The sequence below is a fragment of the Morone saxatilis genome, unplaced genomic scaffold (genome assembly GCF_004916995.1).
Source record: "Morone saxatilis isolate NCDOM2014 unplaced genomic scaffold, NCSU_SB_2.0 Contig17, whole genome shotgun sequence".
Lineage (NCBI taxonomy): Eukaryota > Metazoa > Chordata > Actinopteri > Moronidae > Morone > Morone saxatilis.
Window position 1 is genome coordinate 25,116,634 of NW_023339729.1, and position 297 is coordinate 25,116,930.

General features: G+C 42.1%; 1 protein-coding gene across 2 annotated transcripts in view; it reads left to right on the forward strand.

Moving 5' to 3' along the window:
• xpo1a (exportin 1 (CRM1 homolog, yeast) a) overlaps positions 1 to 297 on the forward strand; it is a 16,883-nt gene that overhangs the window by 6,089 nt on the left and 10,497 nt on the right. The gene's annotated exons all lie outside the window — the stretch shown is intronic.

The window sequence follows — 297 nt, forward strand, 5'->3', positions numbered from 1 at the left end:
CCCCCCCCCCCCCCCCCCCCCCTTACAGGTTGCAGATGTGTATGAGCTGTGAGAAAGATTTTCTCCTCACACTCGGATGTTGAATAAAATTTGATTGTTAGTGACCAGAAAAGATACAACGATCCAATATTTCAGAACAAAGTCTCTGTCTCAGTAATCTGATCCCAAAAAGGTCAGATTGACCTTGTGACCCTTCAGAAGGACCCCCCCCACCAGGTTGGACAACACTGATCTGTTAATAAATGTACATCTTCTGCCAACAAGAAGCATCATTTTAAATTAGAATTTTTTTTTTTT